Genomic DNA, 20876 nt, shown 5'->3' with positions numbered 1-20876 from the left:
ATACTGTCCCTCATAGACGTCTGACAGGTAAGTTAAGGTCTTTGGGTTTGGAAACTTTAGTTTGTAACTGGATTGAACACTGGCTCATGGATCGTACCCAGATAGTGGTGGTCAATGATTCGTACTCTGATTGGTCCACGGTTATTAGTGGTGTACCCCAAGGTTCAGTACTGGGCCCGCTGTTGTTTAATTTATTTATCAATGATATAGAGGATGGTATTAACAGCTCTGTTTCTATCTTTGCAGATGACACCAAGCTTTGTAGCACGGTACAGTCTATAGAGGATGTGCATAAGTTACAAGATGACTTGGATAGACTAAGTGTCTAACCGTACTAAGTGTCTAACCGTACTAACTATGTAACTATGTCGTCACAAAAGGGATATGTTTACTCTGTCGCTTCTCCCTAGGTCTTATTTCATTTTTCAACACTCTTTTTGGAGTTCCCTAAGAATTCACGGTTCCCTAAGTCAAGATGGCGCTGGTGAGCCCCTATGCATAGTGCGCTGGCGGTGCGCACTAGTGCTACAAACTGAGTGCGTCCGCACCCCACACAGTGGGTGACGTGATGACGCAATGATTGGCCCATATGCTGCACGTGTACTGATGAGGTCACTGTATGTGCGCGCACAGGCGCAGTAATTATTTCTCCATGCTCGGAATACTATGGTGCCCTTTGTTTACAAATGGAACATCCGGTGAGTGTTGCGATGTCTCCGCCTCTTAGTTATGGTATATTCTATATACAGATGTGTATAGTTACTTACAATCATTTTGTATCGGCAGTAGCTGGTTTTAATGTATTTTAACCACCATGAACACTTTTATGTCACTGCACACGATCTAAAAGTCTAATTATGAGATATGGATATGTACACTTTTACTATGTTTTACCGCTATGTTACTAATTATGTAATTGATGCACATTAGGTACCAGTTGATTGGTACCCTTATTTATATGTGTGTGAACCTTTGTAATGTGCATTGCTTGATAATGACCGGGTGAGCCTGGTCGAAACATCGCTTGCTGTGAAAACACTGTTTTAATGGAATAAATCACAAGACTTTATTTCACGTTCATCTGTGTTCTGCGGTGAGATCCTTTTTTGCTATATATATATATATATATATATATATATATTTGTGTGTGTGTGTTACATTATTAAACTACAGTATATTTGTTATCAATTACAGGATATGCACCATATTGTATTTATCTCCAAATAAAAGATTAAGGGCAGCAAAACTGGAATAATCCTTAACACATATCAATATATGTATCCTTGGTTACAGACTACAAACTAACCCTGTGTAGTCTGATTTTGCAGTGTCTCTATTACATTTGTTTCCTTCTGGTTTAAAGTTCTTTAGAAGTAGGAAAACAGGCATTCATTCATGGCCGTAAATGTTGGCACCCCTGAAATTTTTCAAGAAAATTAAGTATTTCTCACAGAAAAGGATTGCAGTAACACATGTTTTGCTATACACATGTTTATTCCCTTTGTGTGTATTGGAACTAAACCAAAAATAGAGGGGGAAAAAAAAGCAAATTTGACATAATGTCACAACAAACTCCAAAAATTGTCTGGACAAAATTATTGGCATCCTTAACTTAATATTTGGGTGCACACCCTTTGGAAAAAATAACTGAAATCAGTCGCTTCCTATAACAATCAATAAGCTTCTTACACCTCTCAGCCGGAATGTTGGACCACTCTTTCTTTGCAAACTGCTCCAGGTTTCTCTTATTGGAAGGACGTCTTTTCCCAACAGCAATTTTAAGATCTCTCCACAGGTGTTCAATGGGATTTAGATCTGGACTCATTGCTGCCACTTCAGAACTCTCCAGCGCTTTGTTGTCATCCATTTCTGGGTGCTTTTTGACGTATGTTTGGGGTCATTGTCCTGCTGGAAGACCCAAGATCTCGGACACAAATCCAGCTTTCTGACACTGGGCTGTACAGTGCGACCCAAAATCCGTTGGTAATCCTCAGATTTCATGATGCCTTGTACACATTCAAGGCACCCAGTGCCAGAGGCAACAAAAAAATAAATAAAACATCATTGAACCTCCACCATATTTCACTGTAGGTACTGTTTTATTTCCTTTGTAGGCCTCATTCGGTTTTCGGTAAACAGTAGAATGATGTGCTTTACCAAAAAGCTCTATCTTGGTCTCATCTGTCCACAAGCTCTTTTCCCAGAAGGATTTTGGCTTACTCAGGTTCATTTTGGCAAAACGTAGTCTTGCTTTTTTTTATGTCTCTATGTAAGCAGTGGGGTCCTCCTGGGTCTCCTGACATAGCGTTTCATTTCATTTAAATGTCGACGGATAGTTTGCGCTGACACTGATGCTCCCTGAGCCTGCAGGACAGCTTGAATATCTTTGGAACTTGTTTGGGGCTGCTTATCCACCATGCGGACTATAGTGGGGATCAAAAGTTTGGGCACCCCACGTAAAAATTTATATTAATGTGCATAAAGAAGGCAAGGAAAGATGGAAAAATCTCCAAAAGGCATCAAATTACAGATTAGACATTCTTATAATATGTCAACAAAAGTTAGATTTTATTTCCATAATTTACACTTTCAAAATAACAGAAAACAAAAAAATGGCATCTGCAAAAGTTTGGGCACCCTGCAGAGTTAATATCTAGTACTGCCCCCTTTGGCAAGTATCACAGCTTGTAAACGCTTTTTGTAGCCAGCCAAGAGTCTTTCAATTCTTCTTTGAGCTATCTTTGCCTGTTCTTCCTTACAAAAGTCTTCCAGTTCTTTGAGATTTCTGGGCTTTCTGTCACGCACTGCTCTTTTAAGGTCTTTCCATAGATTTTCAATTATATTGAGGTCAGGAGATTGTGAAGGCCATGGCAAAACCTTCAGTTTACGCCTCTTGATGTAATCCCCCATGGATTTTGAGGTGTGTTTTAGGATCATTATCCATTTGTAGAAGCCATCCTCTCTTTAACTTCAGCTTTTTCACAGATGGCATCAAGTTAGCATCCAAAATTTGCTGGAATGTTATTTAATCCATTTTTCCTTCTACTCGTGAGATGTTCCCTGTGCCACTGGCTGCAATACAACCCCAAAGCATGATTGATCCACCCCCATGCTTAACAGTTGGACAGAGGTTCTTTTCATTAAATTCTGTCCCCCTTCTTCTCCAAACGTGCCTTTGCGGATTCCGGACAAAAAGTTCAATTTTAACCTCATCGGTCCACATAACTTGTTTCCAAAATGCATCAGGCTTGTCTATATGTTCATTTGTAAAGTTCAAATGCTGATTTTTGTGGTGAGGACGTAGAAGAGGTTTTCTTCTCATGTCTCTTCCATGAAGACCATATTTGTACAAGTATCTCTTTATAGTGGAATAGTGTACCACAACTCCAGTGTCTGCCAGATCTTTCTGGAGGGATTGTGCAGTCAAGCGTGGGTTTTGAATAGTTTTTCTCACAATCCTGAGAGCTGTTCTGTCTGATATTTTTCCTGGTCTTCCAGATCTTGCTTTAACTTCCACTGTTCCTGATTACTGCCATTTCTTAATTACATTCCGAACAGAGGATATTGACATGTGAAAATGTTTTGCTATCTTCTTATAGCCTTCTCCAGCTTTGTGAGCGTCAACTATTTTCAGTTTCAGATTTCTAGACAACTGCTTAGAAGAACCCATGGTGCTGATTGTTGAGGCAAGGTCAGATCATTTAAAATCTTTGAGATTGACATCACCTGGTCTTTTCAGATGATGATTGAGAACAATCCATGATACTGGCAGGTCTCAGCTTTGCAAAGGGGGCAGTGCATGCTATAAATTCTGCAGGGTGCCCAAACTTTTTCAGATGCCATTTTTTTGTTTTCCGTTATTTTGAAAGTGTAAATGATGGAAATAAAATTCAACTTTTGTTGACATATTATAAGAATGTCTAATCTGATGGGATAACCTTCGCAATAGATTCCCTCTACAATCAATCCATACCCCGGTGGCGCCAGTATTGCGTAATCCAAAATTTCCTCCTGGCAAGGTCTCGCTGTCTTTCTCTTGGTGGACGAATAAGGGATTGTTTTGCATAGGTGACTTTAATGATAGATTGGGTATCAAACCAATTGCCTACTCCAGCGCCTTCTATAAGCTACCCGACTCAGAATTATTCCGCTACAATCAAATTTCTCATTTCTTGTCGGGTCTTAAGAAGACGGGGACGGATATAACTTCCCGCACCTCTTATGAATCACTGTGCCTGAGAGCTTCCGATAGCCGGGGCATTATTTCCACTATCTATGATAGCTTATTGTCTACTCCCACCAAATTGCCGTACATGATTGCCTGGGAGAAGGACCTGGGGAAGGAAATTGATTTGAAAGATTGGATCCTTAGCCCCTCTGTCAACTCCAAACTCTCCATTAACACATCCTTGCAGGAAGCGGGCTGGAAAGTGCTCCTTCGATGGTACTTGGTCCCTACTAGAATAGCTAAACTGTACCCCACAGCTTCTCCATTATGCTTCCGTAATTGCCAGCAGATGGGAACTATGTTTCATATTTGGTGGGCTTGCCCACGTGTAAAACGCTTTTGGATACGGGTCTATTATTTTATTTTGTCGGTAACAGGTGTGAACCTCGTGAAATCCCTGGAGCAAGCTCTACTAAATGCCCCAATCCCGAATATCTCAAAGGTACTACGTAAACTTATTTCCTACATCTTTCTAGCCGCTAAGATAGCGACTAATTGGAAATCAAGTTCTATTCAATTTCAGCTGATACGCCCCAAGTTAAATTGGATAATGGCTAATGACAAATTGACAAGCCTTTTAAATGATTCCCAACAGTCGTTTAAGGCTACCTGGCAACCTTGGGTGGACTATCTGGGTAATCCTTCTTGAAGTTTCTGTCTCTGTTTTTTTCTCCTCTTACCTTCCTTTCTTTTTCTCCTACTGGAACTATTCTCCCTCCCCTGTTTTGTTCGTTGTGCTGTTTCCCCTTGTGTGTCTGTCATTGTATTGTTTAAAACCTGGTGTCACCGGGCTAATTTGTCTGATCATATACTGGTTGATTCAGGTAGCTTTGTCTCCTTCCGAAGGCTCATCTTGTGTCTCTTGTTCAAGCGGAGGAACCTTCATAAGAATCCCTTAATGGGAAGCCACAACTGATTTGTGACTTTGCGATCTGAACCTTTCGGACTTATGCCTAATATATTGCTAATTACTTGTTGAAGTTTACAATTCTTTACAGTTGGCATAATGTGTACTGCTGACGTTATACGTTTTGTATGCTTATTCATTTTTGATCACCTTAATAATAATAAAAACATTGAAACAGAATGTCTAATCTGTAATTTGATGCCTTTTGGAGATTTTTCCATCTTTCCTTGGCTTCTTTATGCACATTATTGCAGACAGTTCTCTTTTCCTCTTTCTGTTGTCCATGCTTAATGTGGCACACACAGACAAACAATGCAAATACTAAGTGAACTTCTCTCCTTTTTATCTTCTTGCAGGTGTGATTTTTATATTGCCCACACTTGTTACTTGTCCCAGGTGAGTTTAACATCTCAAGGATGCAGGGCGCCCGGTCCCGGTATATAACGCGGGGTCATGACGTGGTCGGTCCCCGCGGCTAATGAAGCTGGGACCCTGGGCTAATAGCGCACAGCACTGATCGTTGTGCCGCACACTATTAACCCTTTAGATGCTGCGTTTAAGGAGCATCACATGCTTGAAACAATCTTATTTTTCCACAATTTTGAAAGGGTGCCAATAATTTTGTCCAGCTCATTTCTGAAGTTTGGAGACATTATGTCAAATTTCCTTTTTTTCCTCCCTTTTTTGGTTTAGTTAAGATACACACAAAGGGAATAAACATGTGTATAGCAAAACATGTGTTACTGCAATCCTTTTCTGTGAAAAATACTTCATTTTCTAGAAAAAATTCATGGGTGCCAACATTTACGGCCATGACTGTATCTCTCTTGGAGAGCTCAAGATCACAGAACGGCTCTCCCATAGAACTATGTGGTGTTCCAATAGAGGACATGGTCCTGTACCATCTCTAGGTCCCCTCCGGAAGAGTCCCTGCAGTCCATAGGGCTCTCCTGCAGGGCTCACCCCTTGCTCACCTTCTGTTAATGCATTGTAAATGTGTTGTGTACATAGTGTTCACTATACATAAAGTTATACAAATGTATAGGTTAGTCATGTGAACCACTGTCATGTGACACTACCCAGAGTTCCACATGGGCACAGGAACCACAGGCTTTGCAACCAATGGGCTTTTGTCCAGCCTCCTTAGTATATAAGGGGCAGTAGTCTCTAAACTCTTGCTCTTCTCTCCTGGATTTCAGCCAAGCACATGTCTTTTGGCGTCACGAACAGGATACGTGTGTGTGCCTTTAATATCTCAATTATGCTGACCACCCGCAAAGAAAAACGGATGTACAGCGTTATTTCAAGTGCCATAGTCCTCCCCCTATGCAGGAATGTGTATAGAATGCTGTCCAGGATTTTCGGAAGTAGCGATTGAAATTGCGCCCAAAAGTGAAACCTCCAGGGACATTTTTGTTGTGATCAAAAGTGTACAGGACATTGTTGCTGAAATTGTGAAGGAGCACTCCAGAACATGTGAGGAGAGCAGAAAGATGGCGCCGGAGCAGCGGAAAGTTGTCGCGGCCGCAGCACAACTTTTCCAGGATCTAGCTGACCGCTTGCAGCAGTTGTCCCTTGGGGCCGAGGAGGCCTGCAACCTGTCCCTGCTTCCAGAGGACGACGAGTGGCCAGCTACCCCGAGAGGGGAATCACCGCAGTCTTCAGGACCTCCATCGCCGGTGAGATTGTCCCCTCACCACAGATCCTGGGGATCCTGGGCGGAGATCGCAACCGAGGAGTTGGATGTAAGTACGCCGGCCGAAGCCGCTTTTTCAACTCCTTCATCCTCCTCCAGCCCCGAAGGGAACCCCTAGTACAGAAGTCTGCACCCGTTAGCACATGCCAGCAGTCACCCCCCTTCCACAGTGGGTGTTCGTCGACGAGCGTGCGTTCATACAGTACGTTGGACCACGTCCTTCCCTTGCCAGGGAAGTCCCATCCACCAGTCCCCACAGCTGAGGCAGAAAGGGCCCGCAGGGAGGAAAATTACCGGCGTCATTGAAAAGTTAAGGGCCCAGCATAGAGAGAGATATGTGCCGAAACGCCTCCCTTATGAAGTCCAAGTAGAGCAACAGATGGACACTAAAAATCTGGAAGCTCTATATATACGCATGCTGGACTATCCTCAAGAGGGTGAGCCACCCTTAGAGCAGCGATGTGCCACAGTTGTCAAATTTGATAAAGTACGAGGCTTTGGTACCCTCCAGGACTGCCGTCATGGAGAGACCATATCAGTCAACAGAAGGGCCGTTCAGCGGGACTACCTGCCTATAAGATATCACTCCCTAGAGCGAGGGGAGATAGTGGAGTACACCCCAGTCAAAAGTCTGCGGAGTGAATGGCCTGCAGCCATAACTAGGCCCAAAAATCCAACTCAGATACCCCTCACATACTTCCCATCGGACGACTGGGACGCAGATCCCCACGTGATTCGGCCGATGAGGTTGCCAGATACAGCCTGTGAAGAAGAAATGTACAAGGTGCCCCTCATGGATCCCAAGCACATGTCAAGGTCCAGTTCAGCATCTTCATTGGTGGAAAATGTGCCCAGGCCTACTCCCCCTGAAGAGGTGAGGCCTAACCACCAGGCACCAACATATGTGCCTAGGCCTACTCCAGTTCAAGAGGTGTGGCCTAATCAGTAGGCACCAACCGATGTGCCATGGCCTACTCGACCCAAGGAGGTGTGGCCGAACCAGCCGGCACCAACTGTTGTACCAGTGGCATCAGCTGCTGCCATTAGTGTTGTGGTCAATGCAAATCCGACCATAACACAGTCCTGGCTGACCCATGTAGCCTGGGAGACTACTGTGAACCCCATGAGGGAAACCCAACTTCGTGCTCCTAGATATATGTCGCAAAGTAGGAAGCACGCTGATAGGTGAGGTTGGGAGGCAAGAAAATCCTATTTCTAAAGTGTTATGCTCATCACTAACTGTGTGGTACACATGTACCCTCTTGTTGTTACAGGTTTTCTTCAGTTCTGCAACAAGTTCAAGATAAAGTGCCTGCCAGGACTATGCCAAGAAGTTCCCCTGTTTGCAACGTAACCACCTTCATAAGTTTGTGCCCAGCCCCTGGCCGAGAGACTCCTTGCCTGTTTTCATTCAGGACTCCATAATGTAGGTGGATTGTAGAGCCTTACATGACCGTTAATATAAATGTTATGATAGTAATATACTTTTGTGCACAAAATTTTGTACTCAAACAGCAAGTAAATGTAACCTGAATATCTCAAGTGTTGTGCTGCTGATATGTAACCTTTGTGCTGCCAAGCAAATAAAATTTATGGTTACATAAAATGTCAAAAATGTAAATGGTTTACTGTACAGAAGTATAACATTCCTGTACATAAGTATAAAATCCCTGTATAGAAGTACCGTATTTTTCGTCCTATAGGACGCACCGGCGTATAAGACACACCCAATTTTTAGGGGCAAAATCTAAAAAAATAAAGATTTTGAACCCAATAGTGGTCTTCAACCTGCGGACCTCCAGATGTTGCAAAACTACAACTCCCAGCATGCCCGGACAGCCAACGGCTGTCCGGGCATGCTGGGAGTTGTAGTTTTGTAACATCTGGAGGTCCGCAGATTGAAGACCACTGCAGGAGGAGGTAATACTCACGTGTCCCCGCCGCTCCAGACCCGTCACCGCTGCCCTGGATGTCGCTCCATCGCTGTCGCCGTGTCCCCGTCACTCCGGAACGTCTCTGCTGCCGGCCGGGTATCCTCGCTCTCCGTCGCCGCCATCACGTCGTTACGCACGCCGACGCACGAACGTGATGACGAGGAAGGAGAGCGCCGGCCATACAGGGGATCCCTGAACGGAGAAGACACCGAGGAGGCAGGTAAGGTCCCTCCCGGTGTCCTGTAAGCACTAATCCAGCTATTCAGTCGGGCTGTTCGGGACCGCCGCGTTGAAATCGCGGCGGTCCCGAACAGCCCAACTGAACAGCCGGGTTAGTGTCACTTTCCCTTCAGACGCGGCGGTCAGCTTTGATCGCCACGTCTGAAGGGTTAATACAGGGCATCACCGCGATCGGTGATGTCCTGTGTCAGCCGCGGGTCCCGGCCGTTGATGGTCGCAGGGACCGCCGCGATAGGGGTGTATTCGCCGTATAAGACGCACCGACTTTTTTGCGTCTTATACGGCGAAAAATACGGTACATAATAAGCTCCTCATGGAGTAACAAGAAACATCACCCTTCACTAGCGCCTAATTAATTAGATACCAAGACTGACTTCACAAATATTCATAAAATTCAGTGTACACATAATTCAGTACATACCAATCCAAATAGTGTACATCCATAAAGTCCAGTACACATAACTTATAAAATATACTCATAAGAAAAGATAGGTATATGAATATTGCTCACAAGCACAAGAAAAGGAAAATGAGTCTTAGGGACTGTAACCTGTTTATTACCAGTCCATACCACTGTTATGCACAAATGTCATGTACTAATATGTTCTTTCTTATCTCTACGTGTTCAGGATGCTTTTGTGACCAGAAGGTATTCCTGTAGCTAACTAAAAAATGCACGTATACAAAAAGGTATCAGTAAGTGAAATTGTTATCTAGATCCAGAGTTCTAGGGGTAAGTGTGTAGTACCGATAGACCCCAGTGTAGAACAAGGGAAATAATATGTGGTATTATATCAAATATATGTCAAAAAAAGGTAACAGTGAGATTAATTTCAGTATGTAGAAGCATTACAGTCATTATACATACTTCATGTCAAGTGTCAATAGAGAAAAAAAAGTAAAAATATTTCCTAGTCATAGTCAAATATCTACATGTCAGTCAAATGTCATATGTCAATAAAGTTTCAGCCATAGACAGATGTTATAGCTAGGATCAAGCTAGTCATATTGTATGTCTAGTTGTTAGAGATGCATCATAGTAAAAGAAAACAAGTATACCTATGCAGGAAAAGGTATTGAAACATAATATAGTATCATTGTTATACTGACTAATAACATCATCAGTAACTCACCAAAAAGAAAAAAAAATATTTATTCCATCCTGTTCGTAAATAAGTTCCAGAGCATGTATGGACATTATTTAAATGCACAGAGACTCTATATATTTTTGTTATCTCCAGCCTGAACTGGGACATTTGGATTAATGCTTCAGGACTGCATCCGGCCCTATGGCCATTCCGTTCCTCTCCCTAAGGGGACATACGTCGGGGACGACTTTTGTTAAATAAGGGGGTTTGTGGTGTCCATCTTTAGGTCCCTTCCAGAAGAGTCCCTGCAGTCCATAGGGCTCTCCTGCAGGGCTCACCCCTTGCTCACCTTCTGTTAATGCATTGTAAATGTGTTGTGTACATATTGTTCATTATACATAAAGTTGTACAAATGTATAGAGGTTAGTCATGTGAACCACTGTCATGTGACACTACCCAGAGTGCTATGGGCACAGGAACCACAGGCTTTGCAACCAATGGGCTTTAGTCCAGCTTCCTTAGTAAATAAGGGGCAGTAGTCTCTAAACTCTCTCTCTTATCTCCTGGATTTCAGCCAAGCACAATACCTGTACATCTAAATTTATCTCAGCTATGCCAAAGCCTAAAGAACCTGCAGCCACGTCAAAACGTGAGTTATCAAGCTCTATCTACAATTCTAGTGACTACTACTCAACGCAAGAATAATATTAGTAGCACAGTGGCCTGCATAGATATTCTCAATATTCTCAATTTTAGGAGGCACGTGATTTGTGGTACCACCCTTGTAAGGGCGTCCATGCCGCTTAGGGATAGGGAGCTGGTAATAGGGCACACTAGGGGTAGTGTAGACTAAATTAGTCAGTACTTCTTTACCCCATGGGAGGTGGGGAATAGGAGGGCCCCACTATATATAGTCCCATATCTACCCCACTACACAGTATTTTCAGTGATCATTGGCGTAACAATCCGTCCGTCTATAGATCTTTCCATAGGGTACGCGCCCAATATATTGAAATATTTCTTTATGGTACTTCTCTGGTCAGGTACTACAGATACTACACTTTTTGGTATTACAACATCACGTTAAATCATCATATAGTTCATTTGGTGTGATCATTTGTAGACCACTATTCTGCACACTATGGGGGGGGGGGGGCAATCCCCTGTATATAGTAGATTATGGGATTTGGGACCCATTGTACTTTCATTTCATACATGCTAGAAGTCAATATGGAGTGTCCCTTTAAATTGCTCCATTACATTATGGAGTCCCTAGACTATAATTCTGCACACATTGGTGGTCATCCCCCTCTCTGTGCATTGTGGAACATGGCAACCTCCACACATATGTAAAAGGAGAATATGGAGTGTCCCTTTAAATTATCCTAATCCAGCTGTAGAAGGATGTGGGGAGAGGCTGGAAGCCAATTCCTGTATTATAACCTTGTTCCTATTTCAATACTGCCTAATTTTATCTTTATAGTGGTCTCTTGGAATATGAGATCATAATCTGTGCAATATCCCTTTAAATGGGAATGCGTCGAGTGTCAGCGGTTTTACGTCACCATGATCCTTAATTTAGTCCTTTGCCTTAATTTCTATATTTTCTACCTACCATCCTCACACACATCATACTATAAGAATTACTATTATACCCGGCCGCAAATCAGTTTGTTTTTAATAGAATTTCAGCTATGATCCTGGCACACCGACGTCCATAGTATTGAATATGGGGCGCATGCTCAGTAGAGGGTTCAGTCTCCCAGCACGGCGTCTGAGGAGGCGGAAACAAGGGGCGTACACACAGGTGGTCATGTGATCTTAAGGGACGCCGGCGTGCAAACAGAGCGCGCAGCTCCGGTAACAAGACGGAAGCGCTGCCATTGCAGCGTCTTTAGAAACCTTCTGAAACGTGAGTTTATTTTGGGAAGCTGTGATGTCTAACCTAGCATTCCTTTAGATCTATACTTAGTCTGCCTTTGGCGTGTTGTTTTTCAGAGATAGCGTCGGCAGTATAGTATCCCCGGCAACAATGTAAGTAGGGACGATACAAGTGTTTGAAGTCTATATATCTCCAATGGGGTAAGCTTGCTGTTACTGACACTAGTTCTATGTTACTTTTGCCCCCCCCCCCCCCCTCCCATCTGTGCTTTCTTGTAGGTTCTAAGTCTATAAAGACTATTATGACGGGACTGTACTCTGCAGGGAAAAGGATACTATGACGCTGATCTGTGAGGGTATTTTTAAGATGTCATGAGGGTCCACAGGGGATATGATCTGTGTGAAAAATTTCCCCCGTGCTATTATGTATCACTGAAACACATGAGCAATAGGAATTAAACAAGTAACTGTTGCTTAAATAAGTTTGCTTTATCCCTAGTAATTTCCCCTGAGGAAGCGGGTGCCACAGAAACGCGTCGGGTTTAGGGTTATGTTCATATGACGCAGATCTATGATAATGTCTGTAGATCATGTGTATGTTAGTCATGTGTTTTTGAGTCTGAACCTCACTAGTCAGAGTGTGGAGAATAATGACTAAATAATCAGTTAACTGAATCCACATTCTTGCTTAAAGTGATATCCACAAGTGGACCGCTGAATCGCGGATTGGTGGTTATTTTCAGTCCGAGGTGGACAGTGTGTTTTATGCATAGTTAGTCTATTATATTTGTAAATTGGTCTCCACGTTTAATTTATCTGGGTGTATTTTTAGGTAGTATCTTAGTAAAAGTTATGTTTTAAAGCACCTATTCCTTTGGGAAACTCTATGATGGACATTTATCAACGGGTTTATTCAGGTTTTCTTTACTAAAATTGTCGCAAAATTGTCGCAACTGCGGCTACGTGTGTTTTCGTGCGTCAATTTGCATGAAGAACAAGAAAAGCAAGAAAATTCAAACTTGCTTATGTAGTAACTTTTTCAAAATGGATTTGCTTTATTCGGGTATTTATCAGCAAGGTTAAAAATTGTCGCAACAAGGTTAAAAATTGACTAAATTTACTCCAGCTCAAACATGGAGCAGAAAAAGCTACTACCAAAGTAAAAAAGGAAAAATTGCTTACGTGAAAGAAAATTATCAACAGGATGAAACCAGTTGATAAATAAGTCACACATAAGCAAAAAAAGAAGTAAGGAAAAAATTACTAAAAAAAAAGAATACATAAGCAAACATTAATAAATGTCCCTCTATATTCTTATATAGATATTCTCAATACTACAAGTCCCAGCAAGCCTGTGAGGTATCCTGCATCCCTGTTACCTCTAGAGAAACTGTTTAATAAGAATTCCAAGTAAAAGTTCCAGTTATTTTCACAATTCCTGCTGTGGACATTCCTTTATTGCCTGCCGTTTCTGGGTTGGTTGTCGGCAGAGCCTTATACCGAAGCAACCATATCCTGGCGTCACGACTAATCAGGGGTTAATAACACCTTACCCCACAGGGTTAATACCACCAGACCCTGCTACATCATTGCAACACCCCAGCACCACAGCTATATGGAGGGGGCATGTTGGCCGCTGCTTTGTACAGGGGTTGACACGCCCCGTTCCCAGAGAAAACCAGGGTACCTTCAGAGATGGTTGGGGTCTCAGTGATCGGACCTCCTAAAACTTACCCTCTATATTGCGGATAGGGGACAAGTTTTTGTGCATCATATATCTCCTTTAATACTTTCCATACCAGGAGTCACCAGGGCGGTCCCCAGCAGCTTCTCCCCGCCCCACAGCCTTGATTGATAGATCTTTCCTTTATTAGGTATAGAGAGATGTATGGGCCGGCAGAGCAAGGGGCCACCCAGTACCCAGTTATGATTTTGTCTATGATATTGGAGCCAATTTGATGGCTGACTTTTATTGTTCATCCTTCACTTTGCAAACTGCCAGATAGTGTCTTATGGAAAACTCTACTAATAGTGGTCGCTTATTTATAGACTGTAATAGGTGTTTTTCAGAATGGGCTTTCACTTCTATATTCTGTGTAAAAGTTGTTTCCTCTTTCACTTGTAAAGGACATAAGGACTTCCACAACCCAAGGGCAGGCGTTATCCTAAATCTGCTGTATCACAGTGACTGCTCTACAACCCTCCCGCACCGTCCACAACCCGGAAGACATAGAAGAGTCTGCAGGAAATGTGGTCAGAAATGTTCAGCTCCACTGCCCATTTACACCAAAAATACCAGAAAGATATTTATACCCTTTCTCCCGGATAGTCTGACCTCCTCCATGTCTGGTCCTTAGTTGAAGACTCCCCTGTTCTGCTTTTATGACCTAGTTCATCCAGCTACCCCGTGAGCTGCCATCTTTCCAATTCTTACTTACAGATACGAGACCTCTTTAGATCTGATTTTGGCTCCATTACAATATCCCAGCTCAGTCCCCTCTATGGGAGGGGGCATGACAGCCGTCACGCCCCCTCCCATAGACTTGCATTGAGGGGGTGGGGCGTGATGACATGAGGGGGGTGGGGCTATGGCGTCACGAGCTCCCGACGCCGGCTCCAGCGTTCGGAACAGAACGGAAGTTCATTACTCCGAACGATGTGTGCGGGCTGCCGTGTTCGCGGCCGCCCGGCCCCTCGTGACGTCTCGTCCGCCCCCTGGTGATGTCACGCCGCCCCCTCTACCAAAGTCTATGGGAAGGGGGCGTGACAGTGGTCGAGCCCCCTTCTCATAAACTTTCGTTGAGGGGGTGGGCGAGGCGTCACGAGGGGCCGGGCGTGACGTCACGCCTGGCGGCCGCGAACACGGTAGCCCGCACACAGCGTTCGGAGTAATGAACTTCCGGACGCTGTGAGTGGAGCTCCGTAAGGCAGGGCAGCGCACAACCCCTTTAAAATGATTCTGTTTGTTCTTGCCCTGTTTTCTTTCTTTTGTTTTTGCCCATAGTGGCCCAGTACGGGATGGTGTTTCCCCGTACCTCTCCTGCCCTGTCAGAGAGTGTCCCTTCATGTCCCCAGGGACCCCCTCCAGTGTTACCCACAGTGTACATATGTTATACATTAAAAGTGTAATGTTTCTTTAATTGCTATGTCCATGTGATTGTTACCCAGGAGGCACTAGTGACCAGGTGACCCCCCCCCCCAAGTGACCTATCGGCTTCTTGCACAGCCCCCCCTATAAAACAAGGGGAGGAGCTACAATCTCTCTCTTCCAGTACTCTTGCTCCTGCTGAGGTCCAGTGCAGTTGTCTCAGTGTGTGTGTCCGGAGCATTGGAGGCCTCAAGCCTAAAGTCTGCAGCCACAAAGTCAGCTCAAGTAAGCGAAAGTCATCATCTTGTCAGTCATCAGTCAAGTCAATTGTCTAGTCACCGTGGCCTGCACTAAAGTGCCTCTACCTACTGCAAGTCCCAGCAAGCCTGCGAGGTCCCCTGTGTCACTGGTCACCTCCTTGGGATATTGGCTGTACTGCATAGACTGTATCACCTGTCTGCCCTCAGTAAAGCTACCGTTTGTCCGTAACTTGGCGTCAGTGTCTTCATTGCCCCCGTGCTTAGCCCAGGACCAGCGGTATTACCTTTGCGTCGTGGTTAAGGCTAAACCACGCCCTGGCGTCGCAACAAGAAGGGGTAAATAACATCTGCACCTAGGGTTATAACAGCTACCCTGCATTGCACCCCACTATACCACTTTTGGTGTCACGAACAGGATACGGGTGTGCGCTATATGCCACAAGTCCTCCCCCCTAGTCTGAACTGTGTCCAATACTGCTTGCAAAAATCGCAAGCTGATGCGACAGAAGTTTGCGCCATAAAGTGTACAGGACTTTGTCATTGAAATGTGTTTTAACCATGGCGCTTGTGAAATAGAGGGGGAGGTGAAGAAAAGTTTGCTGCCTGTTATTTAGAAAATTTCTAAAGTTGCAAGAACTATGTGCAAAATTAGAACAGAAGCCATGTTAAGTCATCCAGCATTGCCTGTACCTGAACGGGTTATAGATGCGCCGGAGAAGTGCACAAAATTGTCCCGCGCTGGTCAATGTCCTGCCCCTGGGCGTGGAAATCATGTCGCTGTCTACATGCCGAAGTAGAACTGTGAAGATCTGCCCCTTGTTGCACTGGTGACGTATTTCCGGACGGCGGCCATTTTCTTGGAGCCCAATATAAAAGGGACAACGCGGCCGGTGGTACACAGTATATCGGAAGACGCAGAGAGGAGTAACATGGCGGAGCAAGTGTGCACACGTGTGGAGAGTCCCAAGATGGCACCGGAGGCCTGACAAGTTGCCAAGAACTGGCTGACGGCTTGCAATGTCTTTCCCTCGGGGCTCAGGAGGCATGCCATCTAGTCCCACTGCCAGAGGATGGGGACTGGCCAGGAATCCCAGAGGAGGAAACATCCAAGTCATCAAGTGCATCATTACCGATGAGGCTATCCCCTCACCACCGGACCTGGGGGTTCTGGGCCGAAATCCTGACAGAAAAATCAGAAGTAAGTACCCCGGCTGAGGCTGCATTTTTTACCCCTTCTTTCACCCCTAGTCCTGAGCAAACTGCCCAGGCCCCAAAGTCTGTTGTCCGTCCACCATCACCACCTTTGCCTAAGTGTTTATTCGGCGATGAGCCCAGTTTGATCCGATACATGAGGGATCACCTTCTTCCCCTGCCAGGGAAGTCCCATCCCCAGTCCCTCTGGCCCAGTCTGAAAGGGCCAAAAGAGATGCTGAAGTGGCTGAAATTGTGGAGGGACTGAGGGCTCAGAAAATGGAGAAGTATGGGCTGAAGCTGCTGCCACTTGAGGTGCGACAGGCGCAGCAACAAGACACCAAAACCCTGGAGGCCCTGTACATAAGAAAATTGGAGCATCCCGGAGAGGGTGAGCCACCCCTGGAACACTGCCGCGTGACGGTGGTGAAGTTTGACAAGGTACAGGGGTTTGGCACCCTTATGGACTGCTGTCATGGAAGAACTATCCTAGTTAATCGACGGGCAGTACAGAGGAACTATCTCCCCCCCGGCAATGCATTCTCTTGAGAGCAGGGAGATTGTGGAGTATACGCTGATTCCATTCGCTTATTTCCCTTCGGACGACTGGGACTTAGATCCCTTTGGGTTGCTGGCACCAAAAGTCAAAGGTACCACCCGAGAGGAGGTCTTCATGCCTGAGGCGCCTGCTATGGCTCCAAGACACCTGCCAGAGTCATCTGAGGATGTGCCCAGGCCTACTCCTGTGGTCGAGGTTTGGCCTAATCAGCGGGCATCAACTAAAGTGCCTCGGCCTACTCTAGTTGTTGCGGAGGTTTGGCCGGTCCACCAGGCAACAACTTTTCATCCCCCAGTTGCGCAAGCTGCTGCGGTGCAGCTGGTGGTCACTGTGAGTCTGACCATCACAGAGTCCCGTTTGTCCCACGTCTCAAGGAACACACACGTCAACCCCTTGGAGGGGGCCCAGTCTTGTGACCCTAGGTTCATGTAACAACCTAGGCAGCAAATCGACCGGCAAGGCTTTTAGTTGTTACAGGTTACCAGCAACGTTCAAGTACAGCGCCTGACGGACTTGTAAAGAGGATTTGTGCCAACCAATTTCGCGTGTGCCCGGTTCTTAGCCGAGATTGTTTGCCAAGAACTCTATAATGCACCTGGACTGTAGAGCAGTACAATGGACCTATGCGTACATATTGTTATAGACTTTTAAGAAGAAACAAATAACACGGCACCCGAACCTATACTTCAAACATGGAGTGCACTACACCAACAACGCGGTTGTTTTACGCCACAAGGACGCTTTATCAAGGTATGCTGGGAAGGGGAGGGTGTTCCAACCACTTAACCCTTAGTGCAAGCTTCAGATATACAATCTTACATAAACATCAGACTGTGTCTGAAGCTTGCACTAAGGGTTAAGTGGTTGGAACACCCTCCCCTTCCTAGCATACCTTGATAAAGCGTCCTTGTGTTGTGAAACAACCGCGTTGTTGGTGTAGTGCATCCTCATTGTACGCCTTGCCAGTGGCAATAAAGCAGCAAGTTTGAAGTAGAGGTTCGTGTGCCGTGTTATTTGTTTCTTAGAAGTTTATGCGCATACTGCACTTTAGACACGAGCTTCGAAGGATCTACAGAGCGCACAGACCTGCAGGGTTAAAATCCTGAGGCTGAGAAATACAAGTGGGAGTGGAGTTTTGCTGACAGCCTTATCTCAGGACTTACATATTGTTATAGTACTATATTTTTGCTCACTGATTTGCACAAGTAAATGCCTGCGTTCATGTACTATAATTGTTCTAGTATAATGTAATAAAGTGTATATAACCTGTTTGTACAGTAAAGTTAAAGTGTACAGTGTCTTTTGCATCTGGCACTCTGTAAGGGAGGTATCCTGACCCGGTCAGGACGGACGTAGCCACTACCTCCCCGCCAGTACCAAATAAAGTTAATTGTCACAAATAGTTAACTAATACCACATAATGTACCTATATCTACATCAGGGCTGTAGCATTTATTTTAGCTCAGTCCACTAAGTCAAATGTAAATGTCTATGGTAAAAAATGTTAATATTTTTTTGTGTCCACGTGCCCAGGATAGTTTACCGGCCAGAAGGTATTCCTGATAACTAGCCGCACACGTACAGTAATAAGGTAATACAAATGTCTAATGTAATCTATTAATGTATATAGAGTTCTGGGGAGAAAAGTGGTCACCGAGGGACCCCAATAGCCAAGGCATTGGGAAAAAAGCCTCTGGCAGCCCAATCCGTGAGTTTATAGTCATGTATATTGTCCTTTGATCGTGTTACCACAGCAGTTACAAGGTTACTAAGCCTCCACATGTTTATGAGCATGTATGGACATTTTATACTACATGGACTCTCTGTCTTCATCCACTCACTAATTGCAGACCTGGAATATGGACATTGTTTGTAATGCCCCAGGAACTGTCTGTGGCCCTGTGGCCATTTCAGTCCTCCAGGACTGGGCATCGAGGATGACACCATTAAAGAGGGGGAGTTTGCAGTTGCCCAGTACAGGATGGTGTTTACCTGTAGCTCTCCTGCCCTGTCAGGCAGTGTCCCTTCATGTCCCCAGGGCCCCCCTCCAGTGTTACCCTCAGTATACATATGTTATACATTAAAAGTGTAATGTTTCTTTAATTTCTATTACCATGTGATTGTTACCCAGGAGGCACTAGTGACCAGGTGACCCCCTACCAAGTGACCTATGGGCTCCTTGCACAGCCCTCCCTCCCCTATAAAACCAGGGGAGGGGCTGCAATCTCTCTCTTCCAGCATTCTTCCTCCTGCTGAGGTCCAGTGCAGTCGTCTTAGTGTGTCCCCCCGGAGCATTGGAGGCCTCAAGCCTAAAGTCTGCAGCCACAAAGTCAGCTCCAGTAAGGTAAAGTCATCGTCTTGTTATTCACAATTATCTAGTCAAGTCAATTGTCTAGTCACCGTGGCCTGCACTAAAGTGTCTCTACCTACTGCAAGTCCCAGGAAGCCTGCGAGGTCTCCGTGTCACTGGTCACCTCCTTGGGATACTGGCTGTACTGCATAGACTGTGTCATCTGTCTAACCTCAGTAAAGCTACCGTTGTCCGTAACTTGGCGTCAGTGTCTCCATTGCCCCCTGTGCCTAGCCCAGGACCAGCAGTATTACCTTTGGGTGGATAAGGCTAAACCATGCCCTGGCGTCACGACAAGAAGGGGTTAATAACATCTTCTCCTTGGGTTATATCATCTTCCCTGCATTGCACCCCGCTGACACCACACCCAGTTGGCGCAGAAATCCCCTTGTAGATAGTTTTTCTGTTCTTCTGCTTTTGGTTTGTGTATGTTTATCCTCACAAACGCTCCAAAATGTACAGTCACATGGCAGGAGGCTGTGTTGTTGTCTCTTACTACAGCAAGGAACCGGTTATATTTGTGAAGGTCTGGATCTGGTGACTCATGGGGCACGGAACATTTTCGTATTCGTTCTCCCTGCTAGAAACAATGTTACCAGCGCTCACAAGGAAACACAATTTCCTTTTTCTGATGTCATTATTCTTGGCTCCTTAGAACCAAGAATTTACAACTAAAAGTGCTACTTGTGTTTTACCCGTGGTACAGGCAGATTTCACCGACATTTGCAACAGATATGTCAAGCGGGAACATAAGGATATGAAAATCACTTAAGACACCTACAGCGCTCGCTTAGCTTTGAGAAGCCAAGCATGTGCATCACTAGTCCTTAGGACCTTTCTTCTCACGACCATTGGTGGTCCCAGTGGTCAGCTCCCCACTGACCAGCTAGTTATGCCCTGTCTTGTGGATCGGAGATAACTTTAAAGGGGTATTCTAGGGATTAGATTAACTAGATTAATTATATAAACAGATTTGTAAATTACTTCTATTAAAAAATCTTAATCCTTCCAGTAGTTATCAGCTGCTGAAGTGGAGTTGTTCTTTTCTTTCTGACAATAGTGCTCTCTGCTGCCACCTGTCTGTCTGTCTCAGGAACTGTCTGAAGCATTAGAGGTTTGTTATGGGGATTTGCTCCTACTCTGGACAGTTCCTGAGACAGAGGTGTCAGCAGAGAGCACTGTGTTCAGACAGAAAAGAACAACTAAACTTCAGCAGCTGATAACTACTGGAAGGATTAAGAATTTTTTATAGAAGTAATTGACAAAACTGTTTAACTTTTGGGAGCCAGTGTGTATACATATATGTTTTTTTTTTTCCCCCTGGAATACCCCTTTAAATCCTAAGAGAGGGGTTGTGAAGCAAAAAGGTGTGTGTGGCCACTGGGATCTCCTGAACTCCTGTGGATAGGGGATAAGTTACTTTTGGCTGCAGGCTTTAAAGGGGTACTCCACTG

General features: G+C 44.8%; 1 long non-coding RNA gene across 1 annotated transcript in view; it reads right to left on the bottom strand.

The window, feature by feature from the left end:
* LOC130275697 (uncharacterized) overlaps nt 1-19939 on the bottom strand; it is a 38905-nt gene extending 18966 nt beyond the window's left edge. The window contains exon 1 of the long non-coding RNA XR_008844873.1: nt 19677-19939. This is a non-coding gene — a long non-coding RNA (uncharacterized LOC130275697). The remainder of the gene's footprint in view (nt 1-19676) is intronic.
* Nucleotides 19940-20876: the final 937 nt, after the last annotated feature.

This window comes from Hyla sarda, chromosome 6, assembly GCF_029499605.1.
Source record: "Hyla sarda isolate aHylSar1 chromosome 6, aHylSar1.hap1, whole genome shotgun sequence".
Lineage (NCBI taxonomy): Eukaryota > Metazoa > Chordata > Amphibia > Anura > Hylidae > Hyla > Hyla sarda.
Note: the sequence above shows the minus strand (reverse complement) of the source record. Positions and strands in the feature narration are given on the sequence as shown.